This window comes from Python bivittatus, unplaced genomic scaffold (genome assembly GCF_059951505.1).
Source record: "Python bivittatus isolate LINGU-HERP-01145 unplaced genomic scaffold, Pbiv_v1 ctg000480_np1212, whole genome shotgun sequence".
Classification (NCBI taxonomy): Eukaryota; Metazoa; Chordata; class Lepidosauria; order Squamata; family Pythonidae; genus Python; species Python bivittatus.
The window spans coordinates 70,163,627-70,171,488 of record NW_028277075.1 but is presented as its reverse complement, the minus strand read 5'-3'; the positions used below and the strand labels follow the sequence as shown (position 1 = coordinate 70,171,488).

Sequence of the window (7,862 nt, the reverse complement as noted above, 5' to 3'; positions counted from 1 at the left end):
TTTCTCTGCAGGAACAGGAGGAAGGATTTAATATTGCACTGACCAAGAAGTATCAGTTCCAAAAGACAGTGCTGCAAAGGTCACCTAGAATATTCTGTGATCAGAGGAGGAATAGGTGCAAGTCAGAGTCAGGCAGGAATTAAACATTTTAAGAGGAATTCCTAATGTGACCATATAGCCTCAGACTGAACATCTCTATCTACAAGAGAATCTGAGAGTATTTCTCACTCCAAAATGTATATTCCGCCAATGATTGAGACTGGAATCCTACGGTCAGGTACATAGTGCTAAACACCACTGATCTGTATGTGTGGGTAAATAGGGACAAAGAGGTTGATTTAAGATCTACATTCATACATACCCGTCACCTATTCTCTTTCAGGCTAAACAACATTATGCAAAACTTAGAAAAGAGTAAGCAAAAGAAATTGGCATTAGGAGATGAAAAGAAAATCTCACTAAATCTAATTTACATTAACATCATTTACTCTGTCTCTCCATATGTATCTTTGCAAACCATCCTTACTTCCATCACATCCATGTGGGGCTTCATATATTGCCTTTTCCTCTTTAAATTATTTCCTTTCTCAATTTGAGGATCGCATCAACCCCACCTAATCGTAATGTTCCTGGTCTTCCCCTTGCTTTCTACCCATTCATCTTCCTCTATAAATGTGTTTTGCCGTTTGATCATTGTCCATTCTCTCTGTATGACCAAACCACCTCAACATGTTTTTTTTTCATACTAGTCATTCATTTCTGTCTTCAATTCACATTCATACAGCACCCATTCATTCTTGACCCTCTCTCTTCTTGTTATACCACACACATACTCAGGTATGCCATGCCCGTTGCATTCAACTTTAAGGATTCCCCTGAGATTCCAATCTCACTTCTGTAAAAGAATGAGCAGAAGCATATTCTTATACATAGTCATTTCACACTTTTACCAGTAATTTCACACAACAGGATACATTGCTCCTTGTTTCTCTATTGTTTTTAATTGTTGTAAGTCACCCAGAGTCATGTATTTGAGATGCGCAGCCATATAAACCGAACAAACAAATTGGCCACATACAATCCACCATTTTTCTACCAGCATATCTCTTAAAATTTCTCCATTTTTAGTAAATAGCCTACCAAGATATAAAGATTTATTTACTTGTTCTGGATTTCTCTTAGTTTCACAACATACAACATATTTTTTTTTCTTTCTTTCACTTTATTAATTCATGCTGTTTACCATATACTAATCTTACACACAGGCATCTGCTACTAACTGCAAAGATTTGATGCACCCTTTGTCGCTCTACCCTCTTGCCTCCTTGGTGTACACCTATGCTCTTACATCTTTGCTATCCATTATAGCTTTAATCAATCTAGGGTTTTACATAATGCTTGTTAATAAGATTGCCAGGTTTAGTCATACCAGTGCCATATGCAGCATTCCCTGCTAAATATAAGAATACAGGTAGTCCTCACTTACCAACTGCCTCGTGCAGTGACCGTTCAAAGTTACAGCGGTGCTAAAAAAATTACTTTGTGACCAATACTTGCATTTATGACCATTGCAGCATCCCTCAGTCATGTGATTGCCATTCATGTACTTTGCAACCAGTGTGCATTTTCGCTTGTGACAGCAGAGTTTGTTCTGTACAGTATGGAAGGCAGAAGTAAAATCGTAAGTCACGGTCATGTGATTTTCTGCTTAGTGACCAAGTTGCTGGTCCTAACTGTGGTTGCTAAGTGACGACTACCTGTAGAACAGTGGTCAGTTCTGGCACATTTTGCCTAGAATGTCACAAGCACAACCAAAGTCTAGTTTAACCCCAAACATACCTACAGTAACCTATGAAAGCTAGGATCTCTAATCTAGAAACTACCTTGCAAGCCAATACCAACTTGGAGTTATATACAATATAATGACATTCCAAATGCATTAGGAGAAATTGCACATAAAAACTTTATCCAATAGCTGACAGAACATGTTCAGTAATATTAGAGTAAAACAACTAATCAGGTAGTTTATAATTAAAATAACAAATCACTGAGCATGTCAAGGCATTGAGAAGAAAGCACTCATTGGAATGGAATGGTTCAACAGGCAAATGCTGTCATCAGTTAAGAGATCTATAATATATAGATGGGATGAAGCCAGGCTAGAGGTCCTGAATAATTATTTGCAGGTCTTTGGTTCCCACATGCAATGGACTGTGCTCTGTAATGTAAGAAGTTAATTCTAAGAATTAAGAGTAGGTAAAGTACAGTACTTAGAATACATATGTTACATTTTTTCCCCACAGGAAGCCCAGATTCTGTTTGGTTTTGGCACTATTTCACCTGTGGTTTATAGGCCACCACATATAGCCATTAGTACTTCTGGAGCCTATCCTTACTGGGGCAGATTATTGTAAGTAGTACACTGTCAGTGTTGATGTTGTTAATGATAGAGGATTACTAGATCTTCAATGCATATGGTTTTGAATATAAATCTACATGCAAATATCTGTTTGGATGTTGAGATTTTGCATGCCGAGAACCAGTGTTTGCGTGGACCCAAGTTAGCAATCTTTCTAAAAATGAGGAGGGGAGGTTATTTTCAGCAGATTATTTGGAGAGGAGAGGGGAAGGATGAGAAAGGGATTTGCTGATTTCTACCACATTCACTCTACTGTAGTGTAACCAAGAAACAGAGGTTAGGGTAAGACTATGAAGAAGAACCATGGCTGGATTCAAACATCAGATGATCATGTGACTTGTTTGGTTTCTGCTTAGTGTGTTACTTGAGCCAGTCATTATAATTTGTAAACTATGGTTTATGTCTTAGTGCAATAGGTAGATATAGCAACCTATGAAGTTTTGGCTAAGGGCCCTTGGAGAACTGATTTCCTATTGAAAAAGAGATGATGATGATGATGATGATGATGATGATGATGATGATGATGAAGATGATGATGATGGTGGTGGTGGTGATGATGATGTAAAGTATAGTTATCCTCCTTAACAATGGCACTAATTAACAGTAAAGAAAAAAAATACGCTGGCATTATGTACAATCACTTCCACCACATCCTGATTTCACTGAATAGAAAAAAATGTTTTTATAAATTGTATGTAAGCTGCAATCAATCCTTTTTTCCTGTTTTGCATAGTTTATTATTTTTGGATCCCTGTCTATGTCAGCTGAAAACCACCTATCTTCTTACTCGGTAAGAAATAAGTAAAACACTCTTTTCTACAATGGTCAATCTAACAACCTTCTTCTTTCTTATCCTTCCATACCATTTATTGTGTGATGCCTGCAGTCATCTTCCTCTGGACCTGCAAAGTACCTTGCTGATTTATTCATCAACCTATTATTTTACATATATATTTATTCTGATAGTTTTGGGGAGAGATGGCCAGTAGTTCTTCCAAATCCCATCTGTCATCTTTATTCTATGGAATGCTGTGGGGCCTTATGTATCCAGAAATATTCTTAGGAAATAAAGATTGTAGGCTCCTGGAGATTGTGTGGTTTGAAGCCCTCCTGCCTACCCAAAAGAAAGAAAGGGAAAAAAATGAAGAAAATGTTTCCATGTTCACTGTGTCTGATTAGAGCTGAGGCTTCAGTTAAATGGTAGCAGAACGACTGAGGAAGGCAGCAGAGCTGAGGGTAAGTTGGAGGAAAGTTGGTGGTAAACAATGGAGGAGGAGGAGGAGGAGGAGGAGGAGGAGGAGGAGGAGGAGGAGGAGGAGGAAAATGGGGCAATGGAGGCTAGGGCTAATCCAACAATTTAAGAGCAGGAAAACAAACTAGAGCAGATATGGGAGGTATAGGTAGAGTGCAATGCAGTATGATGGGAGAAGGAAGCAGAGGTGATGTGCATGTTTTGAGGCATACATGGGTCAGGGAGAGAATCAGTTCTGGGGGGAATTATCTTTTAAAAAGAGAGGGAACTGGATTTATGTAGTTAATGAATCCAACCTGGGAATATGGGGGGGGGGCAGATAAGAGAGACTGAGAATTCAATCTGGAAATATGGGGGTGAGAGAGACTGAGAATTCAAAGAAGTGGATTTGTATTTCTGGACTTAACCTCTGTCTCTGTGTTCTGGTTAGTTTCTTGGACAATTTTTTTTTCTGTTTTAACTCTCTATAGTTTGCTCTTTCCACAGCCCAGTCAGCTGTTTCTCAATTCTCTTTGGATTTACCTTTCCCCAAATGAAAACCTCAGTAAAGGTTGGAACTTGAACCCGAGCTTCTTACCATCGGCATGTGCTGTTTCACGTTCCCTGGGTGATACTTCTTATTTGACTGTTTCATGGTGAGGAGAGCTATGAGTTTGTTCTCCAGGATTTGGGGTCCTGAATTGTTTTTCTCTTTCAGGTGAAATGCAGTATGGGAACAAACATCACAAGTGCTGTGATGGCATCCTTCGGCATCATTGTACTTCTTATCCCTTTGACCCTATAAATCCAACTGAATATGAACAGGGAAAGGTAAAATTAAGGGCAAGAGAAATTTCTTACACCTTCAGTTTTGTTTGCTAGTTTTCACAGCAGCAGTTTCCATTGGTTTCAACAGTGACTACTATCCAAATTAGAAAGGCAGCTTGATTTGAAAACTATAGGAAATGCACTGGAAAAAACAGAAAGCAAACCTTTTCATTTCATTTTTGATGACTGGCAAGTTCTGGATAGAAATGTTGTTACAAATGGATGCTAAACATTCTTATCTCAGAAAAAAAAAAAGGATGTATATTTAATTTACCTTTAAATGATGTATGTCAACCTTGCTACTTTATAATATCAACATTAAATTAATTAGGAATAATGTCATACCTAGTATCTTCTCTTGAAACTCCCTTTGTGTTAAATGTAAAATTGCCACAAGATTATCTTAAAAACAAGGCTGAAGATTCTACATGATGGAAATATTGGGAAAATTCTATGGAGTATTTAAGTTAATCTAAAATGAATAGCCAATTTTAGGTTTTTCCTTTCATATATAAATTGTTACAACTGAACATTTAAGGAAAATTTGGCTTCCCTGGCTTAAATGAAATACAGAAATGTCAGTGTGAAAAATTGGTGAAATTCATTTAATGGGCATGTTAATATGAACTAGCTTAATCTGCACTAAATGGGAATCAGAGTGCAAGTTTCACAAATGCATATACGAAAGGAAACTGAATACATAATATGCATATAAGAGAAGATAGAAACAACTTATGAGAAAATTGTTATTCAACAACCCATGATTTAAAAAGCATGGTTTAGTGTAATGTGAGAATCTAGGCAATGTCAAACAGGTATGCAGAGTTTGATCTGCCTTGTTGCAAGACACAGAGAAAGTATTCCTGGTGGAGTCTTACCAATTAATTTGTTTTTCCCTTGTAATTTTTAAAGATGGTTATGGGGCACTCTTTAATGTTGCAACCAAATTAATTTAGTCCTACTTAGGGATACCTAATGAGTCTCTTTCCCCCCGCTTCTCTGTTTATAGGCATGGGTATCTCTGTTTTGCTCTTCTTTGCTAGAGTGGGCCTCAGCACATTCTGGATGCCAGGCTACCTGCTGTATTCCTGACCCAGTAAGCATTTGATCCTGTGCTTGGTGTTCATCTGAGTCAGAAGCATTTTTATTGGTTATATTTGTATTGCTCACCTTCCTTTTATCCTCCCAACAAGGCTATAGCTTCTTCTTTACTAGCAATTTATGGCACTTCTCTCACCATTCCACCATCATACTTAAATAAGAGTAATAAGGAGAGAGGCTCTATCTCCTCAGTGATGGCTGGGTGATGCTCGAAGATGCTATAATCACCAGTGAAAGGACGGCCTATAATTATATTAGGCTAAGTAATAGTGACCGGCACAACATTTCTCATTAAACTTCATAACCCAATCATTAAAGATTAGAGTAAATGAAGGACAAGTGTTCCAGAGAACAGTTAGTGCAGAAGGAAGCCAAGAATGATAACTGACCAGCATTAACAAAGAAAGAATTCTGACATATGTATAAAACCTATCAGCGTTGCACGGTCAGATATAGCCAATGATTATGGGAAAGGCAGCAAATAAGCAACTGCTACATTGTTGGCTGGTCTCGAGCAACTGGAGAAAGTGTCTTGGGCAGTCTTAATAACAGCACTGTTGCTGGATGCTAACAGATTGCCTCCTATTTCTTCCCTCTTTAGTTGGAGTAGAAGCAGCAACAGCACCCACAGAGGGCAAAAAAAGACTTTACAGTAGGGTGTGGGCATTGTGATGCCACGTCCACCTTTTTTAACCCCTCCCTTGCATGTGTCTCTGAGAAGCAGAATATGAGGAAGAGAGGTTTTCTGTTCTCTGTTTTTGTTTCATTAAACCTTTGTACAAGCTGTAAAGCTTTGGTACGAGGATTTTCAGTTATGATACATTAAATCACTTTTAATTATAATTTTATAATTACATATAATGTAACATTATACATAGGATACCCAGACCCTCTAGTCATTTACTTTTAAGGCAGTGAGGAAAAAAAACCCAACACCTGTAAAGACATGGGAGATCTTATTCCTTATAAGGGAAATAAGGCTTGCATTGGAAGAATGTTGCTTCTGAGGAATTCAGACCCTTCTTTTTAACGATGATCCCTAGAAAGATGGTGTCACTGAATGTCCTCACGATAACCATGACAAGAGCAGTGAGAATATGGATAATGCATCTTAAAGAATCACTTTTTGGTTTGCAGGAGTCTGTGGTTTTGGTGCCGTATCAGTTCAGCAATGGCATGGCAGTTCCTATGGAAAGGAATCTTCCTCCTCCTCCAGATTATAATACGGTGATTTCTGCTCCAAGTCAGAGTGAAGAATCCACAACCAGAAGTGTGCAAAGTGATGCACCAGAAATCCTAGGAAATATACAATCTCATTCTCCACCTCTGCACACATCGCATTAAGCAGATTTCAGGACATTAAAACATATCCACCCTTTCCTCAAATATAATTCTTCCTCTATAATGGTGCCTGCTATATCACATGCCTGCATTCCCCTGAAGCAATCTTTAATCATAGCAGACAGCTTTGTCAATAAAACATTGAAATGTTGTTCCTTTACCAGCTGTGGTCCTGCATGAGCTAACCTATTAATCTGAGATGTATAACCTATGGACAGCCAGGTGGTTCGATATCCAGCCTATGATATTTCACATCTGTTTACTCAAAGATCCACCTGCATTTTTAGAATCTTGCTTTACAAAAATATTAAAATGTATATTTGCCCTATTAAAGCACATGTTCCTAAATTCATTTTCTTGTAAAAAAAAAAAAAAAAGTGTATTCCAAATGTATTTTGGCAGATTTGCTTGATCAGAAGTGCAAGGTCCTGTGGACAGCAAAGACCAGATCTACATATCCAGAACTGTGGATTAGGCAATTTATATCAAAATCTGGAAGGATCCAACTCCTCCAAATGCCACATTTCCAGTAGTCTTCTATTAGTATCACAGCAGTTCTTAAGTGAAGAGCAGGGGGATCCTCTCCAAAAACCTCTCCTAAAAAGTGCTTCTCTTCCAAAGTTGAATTCAACTGAGAGTGAAAATTAATGAAAAATCCATTTGATTTTATAAATGTTTCCAGAATTCACATCCGCAGCTCTAAGGAGATCCAGAATGCTCATATGTAACAAACTTGCTTTTTTTTTTTTTAACGTTCCAGTGCAATCTGCAACTAAAAACTCTATGCAGAATATGCACATTGGTTAAAATGTATATATATTCTGTAAATGTATACACAGATTTCTACCATGCTAAGATTGCACGGGCAAATGCAGGTTTTAAGAGAATTGGACAAAAGTGCCTACAAGATAGAAAATAGGCATGAAAGTGTTACTGCTTCAC

At 37.8% G+C, this 7,862-nt stretch overlaps 1 long non-coding RNA gene across 2 annotated transcripts; it reads left to right on the top strand.

Moving 5' to 3' along the window:
• Window positions 1-3,029: 3,029 nt before the first annotated feature.
• On the top strand, window positions 3,030-7,011 carry LOC148215013 (uncharacterized). 2 transcript variants are annotated; one of them, XR_015796906.1, is made up of 4 exons: window positions 3,030-3,209; window positions 4,158-4,481; window positions 5,488-5,574; window positions 6,717-7,011. It is a non-coding gene; the product is annotated as an uncharacterized LOC148215013 (long non-coding RNA). The 2 variants fall into 2 exon arrangements; XR_015796905.1 differs by lacking the exon at window positions 3,030-3,209 and having other exon boundaries at window positions 4,008-4,481.
• The last annotated feature ends 851 nt before the right edge of the window (window positions 7,012-7,862 follow it).